Source organism: Apteryx mantelli, unplaced genomic scaffold (assembly GCF_036417845.1).
Source record: "Apteryx mantelli isolate bAptMan1 unplaced genomic scaffold, bAptMan1.hap1 HAP1_SCAFFOLD_72, whole genome shotgun sequence".
In the NCBI taxonomy this organism is placed as follows: domain Eukaryota; kingdom Metazoa; phylum Chordata; class Aves; order Apterygiformes; family Apterygidae; genus Apteryx; species Apteryx mantelli.
In genome coordinates this window covers 43,895-64,797 of record NW_027118798.1, presented here as the reverse complement: position 1 = coordinate 64,797, position 20,903 = coordinate 43,895, and the positions used below count along the sequence as shown (strand labels likewise).

Sequence of the window (20,903 nt, the reverse complement as noted above, 5' to 3'; positions counted from 1 at the left end):
AGCAATTATTTTTTGGGATGCAGCCCTTTGTGGTCAGGGGCGGACCGTGATACCTCCATATCGCTCCCTCCTCCGCCGTGCAGCTGGAACAAACTGTCTGGCCTTCACCAGCTAGTTCGTTACTCATGTTGCAAAAGGGTGATGTGCTTTGGCTGCCACGTACTGTTTTTCCCGTGTGCCCCCTTATCTTTCTCCCTGAATTCTCTCTTGTTCCCACACAAGCTCTCCTTCCCCTGTGTTCCAAAAGCAGAGGTTGCCTAAGCCTCACAGACAGACGGCAATTACTTGGTGCGGGGGTGGCGGGCAGGAAGGCAAGAGGGAGAGGAAGAGAAAAAGGAAGCAAAAGCAAAGGAAAAATCCTCACTGTTTCCTGTTACCATAAGAACTTGTGCAGTGTTCAGCAACTGCTCTAAACAACATGTTACATTTGAGGAGCTAGCCGTTGCGGGGCCATCGAGGCCAGTGTTTTACAGTGTGAGCCAAGCTCTGTGGCTGGGCTTTATTTCATAAGCACGTTGAGTGACTGTCCTGGGGACTGACCTCACATGCTGCGCCTAATTTGGAAATGGAATGCCTTTGGCATAAAGCCACCGGCATCACCAAAACCAGGTATGCCATGACAAGAGGGAAGATATCAATGTCATTGGCACCTTATCCAAAAAAGGAAAAAAGAAAAAAGAAAAAAGGAAGAAAGGACTTGCCAGTAGAGAGGGGTGTACTGGACTCTGCAGGCACCGCTGGCCATGTCTCATCCCCTTGCTCCTCGAGCTGCCTGTCTTCCTCCTCTGTCAGCAGTCGAGGCTCAGGTGGTGATGCCACAGGCAGGAGGACTTCCCGTGCCTGACAAGCTTCAGTCAACCAGAAAAGGTTAGCCAAGTGATGATACTCAGACACAAGCAGAGTAAACCTTCGTGCCAGGAAATCTATTACCAAAGCAAATGCCGAGTGGCTGCTAAGCTAGAGATAGCAACGCTGTGTTTGTAGAATAGCCTCACCTGCTTTCTTTTGTGGTGCAGCAGGCTTAGCAGCTTGCTGGACAAGCAAGTCCTCGAAAAACTTTCTCCCTTCCTCCTCGCTAGGTGACTGGACACTGAAAACTTCTCCGTAAAGCTCAGAAAATAAAGCTCGTACCTGAGGTGGGAGGAGAAAAGACAGCGCAGCCGTAAGCCCCCCCCAAATTTGTGTTCTGCTCCACAAAGATGAATGCCTTTTCCAGTGAAGCTGAGGAATGCTTTGAATAAGGGAGAGGCTAGAACAAGTTTGCTTCTTGGCCTTAAAGGCGAGATTGTAGTGGGTCGGCAGGGCAACTTAGGGCATCTTGTTTAAGGAACACCTCTAGGATTAAAGCTCTGTGAAGCGACCCGAGGTTCCAGTGCTCCAAGGGAGGACACTGAGCATCTCCTAGGTTGCCTGTTTTGGATTTACTTGCCTTGCTGCCCTTCAGGTTGAAGCCTTGTGGCAACTGCAGAGGGAAGAGATGCCAGCAGGGTGCCCTAGTAATGCCGGTGTTGAATGGCTTAGGAGAGCACAGTATTTCGGTGCTTAATGGAGTGATAAATTAACGTGAGACTGAAAGAAGCCGGGAAGGCAGTGAGAGAAATACCTCTGCCGGGAGATCTGCATGGCAAACATCCGACGTAGCGAGCAACAGCACTGGAGCATATGCTGGAACGCCCTCTAGCAATGTTGTGAGCGTAGCTCTCAAGGTGAGTCCAGCAGCCTCCCACCAGGCATGGATACGTGGAATATAAAGGATGCTCGGTGCTGTCCTCTGGGCTTCTCGGATCAACTGGTCAAAAGGAAGTTTGGAGAAGACTGTTGAAGCGGGCAGCAGAGGCTGCTGCTGAACAACAATGTATCAATCAAAATTGCCTGCAAAACGGGAGTGCACAAAGTGTCCAAACAAGCCACCAAGAATAAGGTAACATTGCTGCTTGGAGCCAGTTCCTTCAGCCTCTCCACAGCGAGAGGCAGGCCTGAATCTCCGCCTGATTTCCAAACTGCTTAGATGTCAGGTAACTCGCCCAGAGCCTCACGCCCGGTGCGAGTGGTAGTGTGCTTGAAAAAACAGGCCCAGCCCTTCAGCAGGGTCCACATCAGCCTGGGGCCACTGCTACACCGCTCGAATGCAACAAGCGTGTTCTTGCCTCTTCCCTGCGGTATGATGAGAGAAGAGGAACCCTTTTCTTCCCCCCTCCCAAGCCTGGGTTGCATTTCAGTGTTATAAAGAGGGAGGCTAGAGAAAGGGCAGGACGTGCAGTCAGGCTGAGGCAGAGGCGCCTCCTGGGAGCTACAGAGCCTGAAGAGGCAAGGGAAACAGCTCTGGAGAGCCCGCTGTCATGAGCAGCAGCTCTTGCCATGCAGAGGGCTTTATCGAGAGCATCTTGGAGCTCCCTGAGCTGCTAGCAACATCCTTACTGTTTAGCCGGGAATGGAAAAGATGCTCATGCACAACATCCTTCTTCTCCATGGGTCAGCGTACAAGAAAAGTGTTCTTTCAGCGCGAAATAACCACCACAGGAAGCAGAGGAAAGCCAGGCCACCACCATTAACCGCGGGAGGTCTGCCTGCTTCCCCTGAGTCTATTCATCCTGTGAGACGGCAGAGAGAAGAGGTACCTGTGCACATCTTTCTTCGGGTGAGGTGCTGCTAGCAAAGAGAGCCGGCAGGTCCAGCACGTGAACCGCAAACCTCTCCAGCGCGTGTATTAGTGCAGGCGCCAAGTGGGAACTTTGCCCGTACCCGGGCTCTCCAGCGATTAAGAACCTGGGCCTGTGACATGCTGGCTGGCAACAAGCATTGCTAGGAGCGTAACTGCAAAACAAGAAGTTTGCAAAGGAAGTGATCGATCAAGACACAGATGTTAAAAGTATCTTTCTTTGTCCAGCACACACTGGTCTGGATCTCTTCCCCCCAGCCGTGAGGCTCTTATGTTCATTATGTCTTGACTGAGCAGCCTTGAGGCCTCTGCCTTGGTCAAGTTTAGGTGCAAGGGGTCCACTGGAAATGGAGAAGGTGGTCAGGAAGGAGCAGAAGAACCTTGTGGGAAAAGAAATGCCGTGGGCTCTGAAAGGCCTTAGCTGTATCTAACAAAGTGCAAAACATTCCTGTGAGTCCATAGAACTGGAGGATATTTATCAGATTCCTTCATTCAGATGGTTTCATCTTTCCTTGTGTGCTGTCTCCTAGATTGCAAATACAACTTTCTCGTGGTTTTTGCTCTGTTATCATGGAATACGTCTGTGAATAGCACCTTTTTTTTTCTTTTCTTTTTTTTTTTTTTTTGCCATCCCAGTACTGCAGGACCTTTTCTGGCTCAGGCCAAGGAGCCTAGAGACTGGACCAAGTTCTGTGGGTCAGAAACCTTCCTGAGCAGCACAGTAAGAGAGAGTGAGAAAAATTACTGATGCAGCTGGGACCCCAAAAGCTAACTTCTCCACTGTGGGATTGAATTACTTTCACATTGCAATATCAAAATATGAATGTAAGCATAGTGGCTTAAAGATCGCAAATGAAGCCCTTTTTTGCAGGGTTTTTATTATGCCCTTTTAGCCGGCCATTCCTCAATTTTCTTCCTACGAAGTGAGTCACTCCTGCATTCCCAATCTGGGAAGCTAGGTGACTCCACAAACCCACGTTGCATTTTTTTAGCTAAGGAGAGACAACACATTTCTTTGGCCTTGAATCCTTGAAGAACAGCATGCATGAAATCAGCATGCCCTAATTGTCTGTGGATGTCTTTGGTGGAGGAAAAGGAGGCTGGCTCCTTCCGGATGATCGGCTGGAGCTACTTGCTTTCCTACAACTGTAGCACCTAGTTATATCTCCGTGCTTCCTGCTTGCAGTTTTTGATACCAAAGCACCCTGGACTAACTCTTCTGTCCTCCCTCATCTAACGCCCCTCCCACTTGCAACGGCCACGGCCACGACAGCTTGGAATGCCCCAGCAATCGGAAGAATTTCAATGAAAGGACATGGCCAGTTAAATTAGATGGGATTGGATTATACACTAACAGCCACCTCCTAAGCAAGTTTTGGAAGCTTTCCAGAAGCCATTCTATGTTCTTTAACATACCAGGGAAGACAGAAGTTGAGGAGATAAAGTTGTACAGCCCTTACACAAAAAATTAGATCTCTAAACACAGGCAAGGTAAGTTTTGCAGCTTCTCTGGCTTCTTGCTTTGCTTTGCTTTGCTTTGTTTTGCTTTGCTTTCCTCTTCCTTTTCCTTTCTTCTTGCACAAATGTGAAAATACAGAAAGAAACTTCCACTGAAGTTATCAACTGTCTCTAGTTATCTTTGGCTAGAATCACATACAGAGCTAGTTCTACAGCCGCAGATTAGATTGCTTCGATATTATTCTTTTGTTTCCCATAACCACCTGAGATTTTAGGGAAGAATGCATGCAGTAAGGAGATGGTGCAATTTCTCACCCTTTTTGAGATGTTAAGAGTACACATGAGATTCATTTTATTTTGCAGCTGATTGCATTATGTCATATACCTCAGGTCTACCCCTGCAAAGGCACTAAGAGATAAGCCATAACTGGTGGGAATCCTCTACTGAATTAGTCATTCTAGTAATCCTCTTGGAGTCAACAGTAAGAAACGGGTACCGGCAGCACATGATTCATCACATCTACAAGTAGACTGGTCAGGTGTAATATGCCTAGCTTAGGTACAGATGCCTACATGACTTAAGTCGATGAGATGAGATCAGACAGATGGGTAGTTTGTTAAATGCAGTTTGGTGGTGATGGAAAGCAAGATACATGGTCGAGCTGTCTGAATTGTGAATCGGTCCTTTTGTAGATGCACACCTTGTTTTTAGCTCAGGAATTTGCCACCTGCTGGTATTCAGGCATATAGTTTCCCCTGACCATTTCTCTCTTGGTCACTCCTTTCCAGCTGCCTAAATATGGCCCTGGGATTGCTGCGGTATGCTTCCAGTCATGCTCTGGCTTGGATGGAGCCCAGCTATTTCTTTTGGACTGGGTACTGCACAGCCATAAAGGTGTGCTCATTTCATCCCTGTCATTTATTTTGTTGAGAAGTCTACGTCATTGCTCAGTAGAAGGAAGAGGGGTAGAAAGGATCACGACTTGGTAAGACGAGGGAGAAACTGACCTCACGTTGTTCTTACTGATCCTTCTCCTTGTAGAAATATCTGAAAGGGAACCATCCGTGTAAATTTTACCCTTCTGCTTGAAAAACTTTCATCTAGTGTAAGTACAACTGTAAGCATAGGAAAAGTCCCTAACTTTCCCCACTTCCTCTCTCGGCTTCACTTTGTGGGTTTGAAAGTAATCTTGGGTTTTCTCAGTTTCAGTGTTTCCTGTGGATGCTTGATCACTTTGTGCCTGCACGAGAGTTTCTGATTATGCTGCAGATTGAAGTAGTTGGTAGATAACTTGGCTTAACTGAATCATTCCACAGATTTGCTCACAGATCACCAAGACAAATGAGAAGACCTGGCTGTGGTGTAATTCTGCAGGACTACATTACAAACAGTTTCTGCTAATCTCTTTTTCCCTGTTTCTGCTGTTAAGTAATGCTTTGCTGTAAGAAAGTAATTTGGGTTCTTCTTTTCACCATTTGTCATAGTTTCTAAAGGGAAAAATCAGTTACTGAGTCCGGTATGACCCACTGGGTAAAATGCCTGTACTGAGTACCATAGCCTTGGCCCATATCCTGGCAGGAAGACAAGACTGTGCTACAGAGAAAGGAAGATTCAAGGTTGAGAATGTGGAAAAAGTCTTCCTAGCAATCAACCAGGGGAGAAAACAAAAATCAATTAGCTCTGAAGCATGACACATACCATCAATCAAACGCTCACGTGTACCTGATCCTTGAGCCCTGATACATTTGGAGAGCTCTACGGCAAATATTTCCTGGACTCATGAAACAGACTGAATGAAACTAAAAGGAACTGAGCTATCTAGGAATCACAGCCCAGCAGGACTGAAAAAAGAAAAATCCCTTCTATTAATGAAAACTGTTAGCAAACATCCATTGCTGTAGTATGAATACAGGAACCACTGACTACAGGATTCATCTGAATCCTGAGACAGGGAATATAGGCAGAGATACTAAATCTGCATCAGAATCATATTCTCTTGTTTCCTTCAAACACTATGCGCTCCATAGGCCTAAGCAAAACATCTTACATTTTCATGACAACTCCTTTCCAAAAATGCAATCCTTACACATTTTAAGAAAACTTAATCCAAATTATTTATCACTGAATTTCAGTCTGGTGACTGCTGCTGTTTAGAGCTGGATCCTTCTTACCCCACCTCATTAGAGAAATACTGAATCTATTTCCCTCTTCTATTTCTAACAGAGGAGGGAATGCAATTTCTTGTCCCCTCCTTCCTCTCCTTGCTGCAGAACCTCTGCCACTGTCACTTTCATTACCTGATTTCTTTTATTTTGCCTTTTTTACACACCCCTTTGTTCCAGGGATTCAGTCTTGCCCTTCCCTCCTGCCATCCCCTATTTCTCCTTCATCTGCGGATGTGAGGTTAGGAAATCAAGTTTAGTTCCTATTCCTTCCCTGCAGGACCCTCTGTAGCTGGATAGCTAGAGTACTCAGATGCAAAACAAGGCTCTATCCATGTCTCCCATGACAGAATTCTTTGCAAAGTGACCTATTCAGAATTATCCAACAAAATGCTGTCTGCCTGGCCTTTCTCAAGCAGTTGCTTACCCTGAACTGTGGCAGTGTCAGCTCAAGTCCACTCTACAAGGCAGGAAATGAGAATGAACATTGACACAACTTTTTCTAGCATTTGTTCTATCAGTACATGAAGTACTAAAAAATGCTTGATGAGTTTAGGCCCCTGCCAAGCTCCTAGTGACCAAATGCCACTGCCATTAGCGGAACCAAAAAAAAAATTTTTTTTTTTTTTGGATTCCTGCCTCTTTGGATACGTCTGCCAGTCAAAGCATGATTGGAAAGAGCAAAGACCACCAGGCTGCCCCATCAGAAGCTCCCTGGATTTTAACTCATTAATATGAAAGCAAGGATATGAGCTTTCTCTATAATAAAAACTTTGCAGAATCAGACATCTATTCTTGCTTTTAAAGCAAAACTCTCCTTAGAGAGAGTATTATGTATCATGCAGACGTAATTCTGAATCTGCTTTCTACTGGTACTTCTTTCATGCCTTAAAAAGAAGCAGCCCAGCTCTTACTATTCCATTTCCTAGGTGTATAAGAGTAGTGGTAACAACATCCCAAGAGTTAAAGCAACAAAAATCATGCTGCTACTGAAAAAGAAAGGAGGGTTTTCTTTTTTTGTATTAGTTAAATCAAGAGCGTTACAATGAGTATTTAAGAGGGTCAACAGCCACTAGAGGGCTCATTATTCCATCTAGTCTTTTTAACAAAATGGTTAAATAAAACCATCAATAGCAAACAGTAAAGAACTTAAACATGACCTCTGTCTTGTGTGGTGTTCCTGTGACTTTATGAAACACATAAACTTGCATGGAAAAACTGAGCATACCCATCTTTCTCCATAACTTACTAAAATAAACTCTAAAGAGATGACATTCTACAGAATAATAAATATGCATTTATAAATGCATATCTTCAGTGAGTCAATGCTAGAAAATATTGGCAAAGCTGAAAGCAGTTCTAGACTACAAATAAGAACTATAGCATATTAAGCATAAAAGTCAGAATTCATTGTGTGATGAACCATGTGGTTTTCAACATGGTGTACACTAGAAGAGGAGCCATTTGGTATTTTACAGAATCTGCTTTTGTGGATTAGTAAAAAATGAATTCAACATATTAAAATAACGCTTAATATTACTTACATTCAACAGAAAGGTTAAAAGTGCAGTTCCAATATTTTTATAGGTCAATAAAAGATACAAGTATCTAACAGAACTTTAAATATTTCACCTTTTCAGAGAAACCCTGATTCAAACCTGAGATGATAAAAGGTAAGAGTTACTACTCACCTGAGCAAAGCTTGTGTGATTTGGCCTAATCCTGTTGTCTGCTCCGTTCATCAACTGTAAAAGAATTGAAAGAACTAAATACTCTGGTTGGTCTGGTCCCAAAGTTGGCATATTTTCCTAATGGTATTGATCTATTCTTTCCTTCTTCTCTGATATAATGGTGTAAGAAAAAAAACCAGCTGTGCCTCTTTGCACACACATATTACAATACCAGTAGCCCGATGATTAAAAACCAATAATTCACTTTCCCCCAAACCAAAACACGCCAAATAATAAATCTGGGTATCTCTTTTTGCGGTCTAATTCTTGAATGATTAAGCTTCACATTTTCAAGACAGTTGTTGCAAGCATGTTTGGATTGGAAACCTTTAAGTAAAACGTGTGCTGAGTTCCTGATATATCACTGTAAAAGCTGAGACACTAAACACCTCCTTTCCTAAATATCACAAGACATGAAAATACATAGCGATAATACTATAGTATGACATAATTGGTCTCATCACATACTATTCCACAATGGAATGGAGTAGTACAAATTTTATAAAACTTATTTAACCAGGGATCAGATAATCTAATAGTTCTCCTTCCTACCTTTTTTCTTGTTTCTGAGACTGGAATTACCTTTTGTTATATATTACAACATTTCACTGCAGTATTCATAATAAAGGCAAACTACACACAGAAGTTTAGGGAAGATGCAAGTGTTCAGAATCTCTCAGGCTGAGATTTATAAGTAGTAATAGAGTGTCTCATAATCAGAAATAAGATTTCAGAATTTAAGACAGAACTCAGTCTTGAGTTGCTGATAAAAGAAGCATCAAATTCTTTTATCTGCAGATGAAAGTCAGGGGCCGCAACTTGGTTTCACAGGTACTATCTAAAGTTCTCTTGCATCACAGTCACCTTTAAACACATATGGACTGTGGCATTATAGTCACCACTCTTTCACAATGCTTTCAAATTCTACAAGATTATTATTTTGTACTAGTCTCTGATTGGCCAAGAGACATTCACCATGTCACTGTCATCCCCATATGCAAACACTATGTTTCATTTTGATCATGGATTTATTATTACTCAAGCACTTAACACCCACCCCTTCTCATGCTTGGCAATTTGAATTACTACTGAAATGACAAAACTAATATAAACACTCTGCTTTCGTTTAATGAGGTGTTCATCTAAAATTAACTCTTTCCTAGTCATACTAGAAAAACTTCAGTTACTTGACCTTACAATTTTAGAAATGTATCCTTTTCATGTGCGGGGGAAAAAGAAAGTTTTAACCTAGTACTTTGATTATACTTCACTTAACTTTTTGGAGTATGCATTACCTAATCTCCATAGACCCATTCAAGGTGTTGATTTTCACCTTTAAAGATGTGGAAAATTTGAATCCTGATTTGCTTACAAATCAACTTTCCCCTTATGTATTACTACAATAGTTGATGGTTGGGTTTTTTTCCCCTGTATTAATAACCAGTGGTGGTACCACTGTACAAAAGTAAAGGTCTGTATTTTAGACTGATATTCCTTTTACCGATTTCAGCTTGCTCTGGTTACTGAAGTTTTCCTCCCGAGTCTGGTGGCCTGGAAAGCCTCTATTGCAGGCAAGGTGTTTTTTTAACTGATGTTGCATAAGCCGCTATGTCAGTGCTTGCTACTGTACCTGTGCTACTCAGACTCTTCATGGGTGATTTTTAAATCTGAAATGAAATTCAGGGAAATAACTCGTATTTTTTAAAACTGATCTTCATTCAGAATGAATCGACATCTGCATCTCTTGATTTTTTAAATCTTTGCTTGTTAACCATGTTATGCGCTGCTTTTGATCTAAGCTGAAGAACAATGAGGCTGTTTGCACACAATTACCAGGTAATCTTCTTAAACAGCAAACTTTAAAATTGTAAATTTTGTAACATATTTTTAAACCCCTAAAATTCATATACAAATTTTTCATGAACACTTAGTCTCCTGCTTTAGCATTTAAAATCTGAAGTGTCAGAAAAATTTCACAACACAAAACACATTAAAACAAAAGAAAGAATACACGTCCCTTCCACTAATTTGTTACACTGATTACTGTCCTCCATCTCTGATTGACAGGTGATGACAGATTTCATAAGCAAAAACTAAAAGAATTTCTAATAAGGTTTGATAGAACAAAACTGGAAAGCACAAATTCTTCTCGTTGCATTTCTGTGTAGACTTACAGAATCATATAAGTCCTGTGTATACCAGCAATGGGTAAAGTTAAACTCTACCAAACATGAATTAACTAACAATTCTTGTAAATTCAATTTGACAATCAAATTCATCACTGATTTGGTTCTTCTTTTTCTGAGACAACAGTATGAGAAGTATCTTGTAGTCTACCTATAGGTAAGTCAGAGATCACCTCCCATCTGGGTGCAGCCAGTTGAAAGACTAGTTAAATACTGTTAACAAGTCTATTTAATTATTGTGGTTGTAAACATCTGTAAGTGTGCATTATATTAATATTGTAATATTTTGACTTGGGAGGAAAGAGTGAAAAAAGTGCTCTTAAGACTGAGCTTCCAGAAAAAGAGTTTGGGTGGTTTGTGAAATTCCTTTTGTTATATTAACAATAAAATGGTGCTGGCGCTGGACATGAAATAAAGCAAATGCCTTGAAAATACAATGAAAATTGAAAAATAGCTAAACAGCACAGGACACAGCCTCAGAAGGGCGTGAATGTCATCAAGCACTTTAAGGCATAAGATGTTTAGTTACTGGTGTGTGAAAAGAGCAGTTTTGTTCTTCTTTCAGTTAGTTCTCAAGATACTTCAAGCTTAGGAAGAATACATAAATAACATCTGGATGGACACTTTAATTTTCTTACAGAAACATTTTATTTATTTTATATTAGACTCTTTTTTCACACTCATCTTAAAAAAATATTTTCCCCAAGCTCCAAATATTTTCAGAGAATTCCTTTACTCATTTAAGATATGAACCTAAAATGAAATGTATCACCATTTCTCACATACTCAGCCTCCAGATGCAGAACTGTTAGCCATAATCTTCTGTATCTCAAAGCAAATCTCACACACTAATGATATTTCTTTTTCTCTTTGCTTTTACATCCAACTGTTTCTGTGTCTATTAATACTGCAGCTTTTTACGTAAGGGAAAAAATAAGTCAGATACTGCAAACAAATGACAGGAATGTGATTCAACAAAAAGCTGGTTCACCCGGTTGTCATCTAACAAGTTTCCGTCGGTACTTTATAATTATTTTCAGTCCTTCAGATTAAAAAACATGAAAATATGATATGCTTTCTAAGCTTCTATTTTGAATGTTTCAAGTTGACATTTAGTTTTTTTCAGTATTGTCTAGCGTATGTTCTAGCTAAATTAGCTGACAGGGAGAGAGATATGACAAACACAACAGCCTTTCATCTTTCTCTGAAGAAAAACCCTTGAGAGGAAATCAGCAATTACAGTACCACAAGCCTTTCTTCAAATTCATAAAAAATATAGGTGAGCAACTGACTAAATGGAAGAAAGTCAGCATAACTAATGGCAGAATTTCTATTAAACCAGATTTGTAGTAATCAGAAACAAAGCTGTACTGAGTACGGCTTACCAGACTGAATTTTTCCATGTGGTTGCCCTGTAGGCACTTCTGATTGCAAAGGTAATTTTCAAAATGTGAACTAAATGTTCAGCGATGCAGTCATATCAGATACTGTAGATAATTCAACACGAAAAATTGTAATATCTATAAGCATGTCCATTTTTGAGGGGGTTAAATATTAACCCAGGGGACTAATGACAATATAACTACTGGCTCTTAATTATTTCACTTGTTGATATCAGCATGCAAGAGGAAAGACTTGTTTACTGATTTGCTGGGAGGCGTCTTGTTCTGGTGCCCCTGGAGGGTAAATGCTTTTTTTTTTTTTTTTTTTTTTTGCCAAAACGTGAGAGAGAACCATCAACGGTTATTCTGTATGCGACCATTTATAACAGTTATATATGAAAGAACTGGAAGAGAAAAAAAAACCATTTCTGAATTAGCATCTTATGCTCAAACTGTTTTGTGAAGAGAAATACATTTATCAAAACTAGCACTGAAGGAAATAATCTTGGTTAGACGTTTTTTCCCAAATTAAACAGTTTTGAAGACTAGATTCAATAGTCCCTTGCCCATGTCCCTTACACTGAAGTACAACAGAAGTGTTTAAAAACGGAAATCAAAACTGATCAATCTATTTCCCTTGTTCATACTGAATAAAATAAAACGAGTAAACAAACAGCATTTACCATGGGCAGCACAGCACTGTTTGTAGGTCCACTGCTTTTGCCAGTGATCAAGGTTTTGGTTACTTTTTAAGAGATGGAAAATAAGGGAAGAATTTTCTTAAGACTAGATGAAAATTTCAGGACTTAGTAGAACTCAGCTTGGGGTACCAAAGCCATCCTAACAACAGAAAAAACATGGAAAATGAGAGAGAGAGAGAGAGAGAGAGGGAAAAATATGTAGGTACATTTCTGCAGAATTATCTAGGTTATAGAATCAATTTTCCTAATTTTTGAAAGGAAAGTACATTTGATTTAATTCCCGGGTTCCAAGGAGCACAGCAGGAAGGCCAGGTGCAAAGTGGAAAGAATTAGGATGTCACTAGAAAGCCAAAGACACTCCAGCTTCTATTTTTTACAGAAACAAGCCTTCTGGCTTACAGGCCTAAGCAGTAGAAAAGTTGTTGCTTTCTGCGGGCATGACTTGAATACATTCATGCCCCAAGTCTGTTAACTACTGGCACTGTGGCTATTCCAAGTCTCATTCTGACTGCTCAAAGCATACTCCAGACGGCAATACTGTGCCAAATACCATCCTTCAGACAAGAAATGACAGCTAAAGGGGAGTCTCAACCCAGCTTCCATTTTAAGCATATATGAATGATAAATTTGCTGCCGAGTCTAACTCTGACTCCATATGCACCTCCAAAGATCATCAGACCATCAAAGATCCTGCACATAATGTTTATGTTCTTTTAATAAAAATCCCTGTAAATAAACAGCAGTACTTTAATAGGCATCTGATCACAACTTTTTGCAAAACTTGTCCTCATTACTGCTTTTTCTTTCAATCCAGCTGCACTCTTTCCTTCCTATCTCAGTTAAGCAATTCCCCTTTCTTTCTGAGTATCTATGTTTGTACCAGTAGGAATTCAAAACTCCTCACTATTCAGATCAAGCACATGAAACTACAAAAATGCTAAGTTCCAAGCTGAGGGAACAAAACAAACCTTTGTCTCCAGTGCATGGTCAATGTTGCAAGACTGTAACACTCACGGCTGACCAAGAAATGCTTATTAAAGGTGGGAGAAGAACAGACAAAGGAAGAGTGGAGAAAATGAAACAGAGTTACTGATACAATGAAGTGGGAAGGTTTTTTGGTTCAGTTAGAACTCCTGATTGCCACAGGCTTCTTATATGAACTTAGAACTATAAGACACAATCGCATTGCACTTCATGTCTCTTTCGTCAAATAGGAATAAATACCACCTTTTTTACGAGGCTTTGAAGAGATGCATCAGCTCCAATATAATGGATTGGTATCAGTGGACAGCAAGGCCTGGCTGCTCTGCAAGGGATGGAGAGCCAGGACCTGAGCGTGCTAACAAGGTAGGCAGCAGTGACCTCATCTCTAAGGAGTTCGGTGCTGAGCCAGCAAGTTCAGGTCAGGATCAGCTCTGGAGACAGTGACCAGGGTCAGTCATAGCCCAGCGATCACCCAGCAAGTCACAGACGAGACGGGTCTGAGGTCAAGCCAGGAAGCCAAGCCAGTGAGTTCGGATCAGGGCCAGAACCAAGGAGGTAAGAGACTGGGCACAGACATAGCTGCTGCACAGCTAGGATGTAGCACAGCCGAGGGCCAGTGATAAAGCTTCAGCTTAAACAGCAGCTCACAAAAGAAAGACGGTGCAGGCCCCTGCATCTAGCTTTCTTCACAACAGCTCTTAGCAGTGAAGGAGCAGCTAGCTAAACTCCTCAACTTGGCCAACAAAACTGGAAGGGAGGAATGTGCTCAGAGCCCTGTCAGCTGGGGCCAGCTCCAACCATTACGAAAATGGCAGTCCCTCTCAGATTATTGTTTTTAAAAGTCTTAACATTAGTACACACAATTTAATGGATTTTTTCCTAAAGCTGTGGTCATCTGTTTTTCCATTTTGTATGAGACATCATGGATTATATATAAAGCATTAAACATTCATCCTGACACTTCAAATAATCTAGTTTCCCATCGGCTCAAAGAATCTAATAAACAACTAAACATCAGAATTTTATTACATTGTGCAAAAAACTTTCATGGTAAATTATAGATTCACTGTTAATGTAACTTTGCTGATGTATTCAGCTATAACTGTAAGTATAATTATTCCTGAGGAACATACTCCTCACCATTTCAAGGCTTAAAATATTATTTTATTTTGTTGGGTTTAAAAAAAAAAAATTTTTTTTACATGACAAGAAGGATGCACAGTTTCTAGTAAACCTATAGGTGTAACTACATACTGATGTATAGAATCAAATTTCTAAAGTATAGAAACATAGCTAGATGTTGACAGAGGAAAGCTCTTAACTTATGTACTTAAATTCAGAGAATTTAAGGACAGACTGAAAATAAGTCTGTGCTTAAATGCTCTACTGAATAAGAATTAAGGAAAATATCCTTTAGCCTTTCAGTTCTTCTGCTTTGAAGTTCAACTTCTGATGGTTATTGACTGTTATCTACCATGTGCAAGACTTCAGGCTTTGCCTTTACCGCTGTACTTAGGAAAGTTAGTGGGAATTTGCAAGTGATGTATTAGGAATAGAAAAGAACATACAGCTTTATTTTGGAGTGGAAGCAATTTCACATAAATTGACTTTTAATCTTTTTATTGTCAGCAAGAGTGGGGCTGCTCTACGACGGGAAGCAATCCAGGAGCCAAGGGTGACCACGCACAGAGAGGGGCAGTGACCTTGCCAACAGGGGTGCAGTGCCACAGCACCGAGGCAGGCAAGCAGAACAGGGCTGGCGACAGTGACAGGTTCTGTTGACAGTCCAGTGACCATCAGAGAAATGAGAGGTGACAAGTCAGGTCCATGGTCAGTCAGGGAAGTCCAGTCAACAACTGGGGGACAGGGCTGAGCACGGGTTCAGGGCTGCCCACAACGTAGGCGAGGACTGGGGGCACAGGCCAGAGCTTAAATAGAGCTCCCTGGTAGAGGTCCCAGACAAAGCTGCTCAGGGTAGTTAAGGCCTACTGGTGCACACAGGGCCCTGGCATTTCTTGATGGATTAACATTAGATTTCACTACTTTGATATTTTAAGAATTCACAGAAAGAAAAATAAATCTCATGTTAGATACAAGAACAAGCCTCAGGCTCTTGTGCAAACATCCTAGTCACAGGAATTTATTGCTTTTAGACAACCATTTCTATTGACATATGCGATATATATGTTTACAAAGGATCTTAGAAAGAACGTAAATTACTTAGTGAAAGGAAGAGAAGAAATGGTTAACAAACAGGAAAGAGCAATGGCTTAGTGTTCTGTCAACAATTCTTTTTCACAGATTTCAAAGTGCTTCTCAAAGAAGCTGAAGAAACTGAAACAGAGCAAATCAAGGAACTGTGACTAAGCCACCCAGTAGATCAAGATCAGAGAACACAGATCTCTTGAATTTACAGTGGATCACAATCTGAACAAGAATCAACAATATTGTGCTGTTGCCCAAAAAAAAAAAAAATCATACTGGTATGTCAATTTTATATCAAATATACCCCTTCTTTTTAATGAGGGGATAATCACAGAAAAACAGGGCTGTTAAGACATCTAGCAAGGTCACCTCATCCATCGCCGTAACCCAAAGTAGGATCAAATAGATCAGGTAAGTGCTCCAGATTACAGTTAACTCCGAGATGATAATTGTAGTGTGAATCAGTTTTCTCATACAGACAACCACATAGCCCCAGAAAAGCTTATGCTAGCATAAGGTGGTGTGAGAGAAAATGAGTAGCAAGGGGAAGAGGAAAGGCAGTGATGGTTTATACCAGCTGACTTATACGAGTATGAAGTGCTGAACTAGGATGCAACTTGTTCTTATTGAATATGTTCCTTGTTATTTTCTTAAACAGCATTTTTCAAAATTGTAAAGACTATTTTAAAATTTAATTCTGTTACCCTCAGCTTTGTGTCACCTACAAGATTAATAACCATATTCTCAATTCCATCATCTAATTGTTAATAAAAAATACCAACCAGAACCAGACTAAACACAAACTCTAGGAATCCAGCAATATAGTCTTCCTTTCTGAGGGTGAACTACTGCTGGCTATCCAGCCAGTTCTGTATAGCCCTTATAATAGATTTATCTAGACCATATTTCTTTAATGTTTTAATGAAAATGTCAGTTTAATTAGTTTTTTGACACTCACATGACAACAGGTCATCTGCTTCTGTCCTTTCCCTAAATTCTCTTCTTTATTGGAGGAAAAAAATCAAGTTATCTGGCACGATTTATGACATGTCCACGCTGATTGCTCTCGTTCCCTGGTTATCACCTAGGTGCTAATAATAGTTTCTATGATTAATTGTTCCAGAATTTTTCTGGGGATTGAAGTTAATTAAATTGACCAATCTGTATTTCTCAGCTTCTGCCTCCCTCTTTAATAAGAGCAATTTACAGCTGCTTCTTCTGTTTTTCAGCATCTCATTCATCCTACTAGAGCTATTAGATATAATTGTTTATGGTTCTGATATTAATTCAGTCAATTCTTTAATTATCCTTGGATCATATTGATCAGACTCAGATAAATCAGATGTTTTCAAATGGTCTGAGTGCTCCTAATCTGTTCTTTCCCCATTCTGGGCTAAGATTTTGGCATCACCTGTCCTAACTATCTGCTTGCAGGTGATCTTTTTATGAAGTCTGATAAAACAAAGGCAACAATTACTTAGCTTTCTTTATCATTTGTTGACAGATTTTCTTCTCTATTGAGTAGGGTATTAATCCTCTCCTCTGTCTTTCTCTTACTACTAATACAGAATAATTCTTGTTATCTTTGATGTCTCCTGACAGTTTAATCCTCTCATGACATCTTTTTAGTCTTTTAGTCTTTATACTTAGTAGTCTGACCCATCTTGATTTATATTTTCTTCTCATGCTTAATGTCAATAGTGAGCTCATGTCATGGTCAAGCTAACCTTACTATTATCCCTATTCTACTCAAAATTGGGATAAATGTGCCCTTAGAATTATTTTTCTGAGGAACTGTCCCTCTTCTTAGCTCCTTATTTCCTAAGACTTCCTTCCTATGAGATCTTAGCCATTAATTCCCTAAGTTTTTTGAAGCTTTCCTGAAGTCTAACTGGTCTTTTTTAGCTATCATCTTTCCTTCCTTTTCTATGGACAACAAACTCTCTCATTTGCAAATGCTCTCACACAAAACACTGCCCGCTTTCACATTCTCAGCCGGTTCTTCCTCACTGGTTAGAACTGAACTAAGAGCCTTATTTCTAGTTGTTTTCTGCATTCTCTGTAACAAAACCAAGCAAATTGACCAATTCGCCGTATTCTTGTGGCTAGTCCATGCTCTTTTCCCAATAGATGTCCAAGTAGTTAAAATGCCTTATTACTACTAAGTTTTTCATTTCAGCTAGTTGATCTTAAAATAACCATCCACCTTGTTATCTTGGGTTTCATGGTCTGACTGTAAGCTCACCTTGCTGTGATGTGCTTCTCTCCTTTCATTATTATCATGTATATTGTCGCAAGTCTAATTTACGACATATTCTGCACCCCAAAACAATGTATGTTTTCTTGCTATACAAAGCAAAACAAAACATCCTCCCTTTTCCTATCCTTATTTGAATAAGGATATATTAATATCCTCATATTAATATTCTAGTTTTCTGTTAAATTCTACATTAATTATATGGAACTATTCATGCTAATGAAGTCATCATTTTGATCTTATTTTAAGACTTCCAATGTCTCTTATTCTCCCTGAATTAGTACACCAATATCTAAAAGAATTAGTTCCTTGTCTTGCCTATTATTCTATTATTAATAACTATTTTTTTAGTTTTTATGCCTTGTTACATAAGAATGTGCATTCATCCACAGAACAAAATCCTCTGATTTGTTAACAAAGCATCATGCATATCAACGGTAGAGAGATTCAAAGCTCTTTTGAAGCTGAGGAAGCAGAATAGAGCTATCATACTCTAAGATTCTGAAACTTGACAATGTTTGTGTGCTTTCAAAGGAGGCCATGTTCAGTTAACTAGTGAACTTACTACATTATATTTTTAAATGTTAATATTTATTTTGGGAGACCATCAACTTGCTGACTACACACTTTAACTGAAACCCAACTGGTGTTTCTGTGTATTCAGGTAGAAATAATCCATACAGTGATAAATCCTTCTGGCAACACACTTGCTGAAATCATCTATGTCTAGAAAAGACTCTTGGTTTTAGGAAGCCTCTTATGTATCCATATGGATACAGTGTAAGACAAGCCCTTAGTAAACTCAAAGTTTGGCTGATAGAACTAAATTCATTATTATTATAAAATCCTCTTTATACCTGTTAAGAAACATAGGCTATTTTGCCACTGCTGTTAAATTTTCACTTATTAAATTTTGAAAGAGGCTATAGCAGTCTCTTGTAGTTTCACTTTCCTGTTCTAATGGATTCCTCATTAATCCACTGGTAAGATTAAGATCTAAGCTATTCTCATCTAAATGACAATAACAAATTGAGTGATCAATAATTAAGTGGATCGGTCTTGAACATTTGAATGTGTTTCAGCTGCTTCTTATGTGCCGTGATTGTAATTTGTTTCCTTTCTTTACTTTATGATTTTGAATATTATATAAATAACATTTTTACTTTTATATATTAAATATATATTCTTTCTCCAAAGATTTATTGCAACCTTTATTGCAAGGTTTCTATATTTAACAATAGTAACAAGATCCCCCCCCACAAGAAATAGCACTAACACCAATAGTTCGGCAGTTCTTTTCTTTCCCTATTTCTAAAACATAACAATACTGCTCATAAAGACAAGCACAGATTATTTTCCCTCGTGGGGTCTACCAACTGGATCATCTGCTGCTCTGGACAACCTGGAACAGATCCATCTCTTTCCACTTCCTTAACCCCATACAGTAGAACAGCTACTGCTGCTAAAAGCCATGGCAGACAGACTTGTATCTTGCGTCTGTGTGTCATCTTGTCTCTCACCTTTTGCAGCCTCTGCGGTCTGCTTCTGGGAATTCTCATCTCCTGAACTCCTCTTCTGTGAGGTGAAAGTGACCTGTAACCAGAAGAGCAATACATTGTCAGGCAGTCTTACCTCAGATGCAGCAATTTCCTTAGATTGCTTTCACAAGGAAATGAGTCCTATGCACTCAGGCTCTACCAACCCTGTTCCTCATAACTGGGTATATGCAAGAGATCTAAATGTGTGAGCAAGTGAGGAAAAGGCCAGAACATGAGCACAACAATGATCTGTTTTGATGGGCTAGTGACAAGCCCATGGGTGCATTTGTATTTTTGAACTAGCCTGAGCTGGAACGCTGGTTTGGAGTAGCCAGTAGTTTCTCAAAACACACAGAAGTATGAGGTGTTGTTATCCCCTACACTGCTGAGCTACTAGACCTCTTCACTTTTGAGAGGGGTCTGGTAAGAAAACTTAAAATTTAGAAAGCCCCTGCAGACAGGAAGGAAGCTTGGAGGCAGGGGATTGTTGGGACATTCCTTAGGCTTTGAGGCCTCCGATGCTGATAACGCTTAGAGGTACAAAAAGGAATCAGGCAGGAGTTGGGGTTGTGTGGGGAGAAGTGTGGATAAGGTGGGAGTTGGGGCTGTGTGGGGAGAATCAGGGAACTGCGAATATTGAGGTAGGAGAATGTAGAATATATATCTGTAGGAAAAAATGAGTTTTGCTGCTCATAAACATTCTTTTCCTTCAGACACGAATTTCACTTCTCATATCATCCTTGCAACATAGGCATTATTATCACCATTTGACAATTGTGAAATTTTGGCAAGAAATTGGATTACTTGCCTACACGCAATAAAAATCATAGTCAGTGCTGAAATTCAAGAGTCCGTATAATATAAATGTCTCTGGAATAGAAACTGTTCCAGAAGATATATCAGTGTAGTATCAGTGTAGTTAGTGTAGACAGTCCTCAGAATAACCTTGACAACTGATACTATAACAATAACCGGAAACATACAATAACTATAGTCTTTGAAACATGGTCTATTTTTTCATTAAATCTATGTAGAGAAGTCTGTCTGATTTCCCCACTTGTAATAATGCAAGCTCCCAAAATAAAATGCACGCGCTTCTGATAAACTGAGCACTCTAGATTCACTGTTACACTATAATAATTGTCACGCACAGGCTGTAATGAAACAGTAATACAAACTGTTCCCAGTACAACACGCATTATACAGTACCCTACCGAACATGAAATGACTAGTTGCACCCAGGCAATGGGCAGACTCTCTGAAGCAAAATCTATAAAGTGAGACAGCTGTCAGGGTGTATTCACTTACAGTTCTAACTACCTTGACAATATCTCTTTTATCCACTATTCTACCTACATCTCCATCTGCCTTTGTCCTTCAGATAGAAACAGAACTGCATATTTGCAGTATAATTACTTCACAAAACCATAAACCAGTCGACTCTAAGAACCAAACCTGGCCTCTGTTTGCAAAGACTCAGTTTTGCAGGTATGTGTGTAAATCACTTATGCATGCATATAAGCGGTGTCTCTACTGTACATATTGCATGACCACAATTTCCACATATAACTGACTGCATATACTTACCATGCGTGCAGACAGGGACTAAGCTGAGGCCCCTCTGAAGTTTGCCCTTCCGT

At 40.0% G+C, this 20,903-nt stretch overlaps 1 long non-coding RNA gene across 2 annotated transcripts in view; it reads right to left on the bottom strand.

The window, feature by feature from the left end:
* LOC136996719 (uncharacterized) overlaps positions 1-20,901 on the bottom strand; it is a 42,388-nt gene extending 21,487 nt beyond the window's left edge. Inside the window, exons 1-3 of one of the 2 annotated variants that reach the window (XR_010887676.1) lie at positions 20,851-20,901; positions 19,246-19,318; positions 7,972-8,025 (exon numbers count right to left, since the gene is read on the bottom strand). This is a non-coding gene — a long non-coding RNA (uncharacterized lncRNA). Of the gene's footprint in view, positions 1-7,971; positions 8,026-19,245; positions 19,543-20,850 lie in introns of those variants that run through there. The other variant, XR_010887675.1, reaches the window with a different exon arrangement.
* Positions 20,902-20,903: the final 2 nt, after the last annotated feature.